This window comes from Penaeus monodon, chromosome 30, assembly GCF_015228065.2.
Source record: "Penaeus monodon isolate SGIC_2016 chromosome 30, NSTDA_Pmon_1, whole genome shotgun sequence".
Taxonomy (NCBI): Eukaryota; Metazoa; Arthropoda; class Malacostraca; order Decapoda; family Penaeidae; genus Penaeus; species Penaeus monodon.
Genome location: NC_051415.1, coordinates 11264085 through 11264334, shown reverse-complemented (window position 1 = coordinate 11264334; position 250 = coordinate 11264085). Strand labels below are relative to the sequence as shown.

Below are 250 nucleotides of genomic sequence, written 5' to 3'. Positions count from 1 at the left end.
TTTAGACACTATTAACGGTAGTACAGGCACTGGTATAGTTTTGTTGTGATCAAGGATTAGCAAATTCCTGGTGATGTCTGCAAGTTTGGCAATGGGGCTTCGTTCTCTATGTGCTTTCGCCTTAACCATTGCCGCCGGAGATGGGACGACCTATTGTGAGTTTAGTTTATTGTGTCTATACATAGATAGGAGCTGCATAGCTCAATGGAGAGCGCTGACTTTGCAGTCGCAAGGTCCCGGCTGCCGCTCT

The 250-nt window shown here is 46.8% G+C and overlaps 1 protein-coding gene across 1 annotated transcript in view; it reads left to right on the top strand.

Annotated features, from left to right (window-relative positions):
* Nucleotides 1-250, top strand: part of LOC119592519 (adenylate cyclase type 1-like) — a gene marked incomplete in the record, with an annotated part of 97990 nt that overhangs the window by 1658 nt on the left and 96082 nt on the right.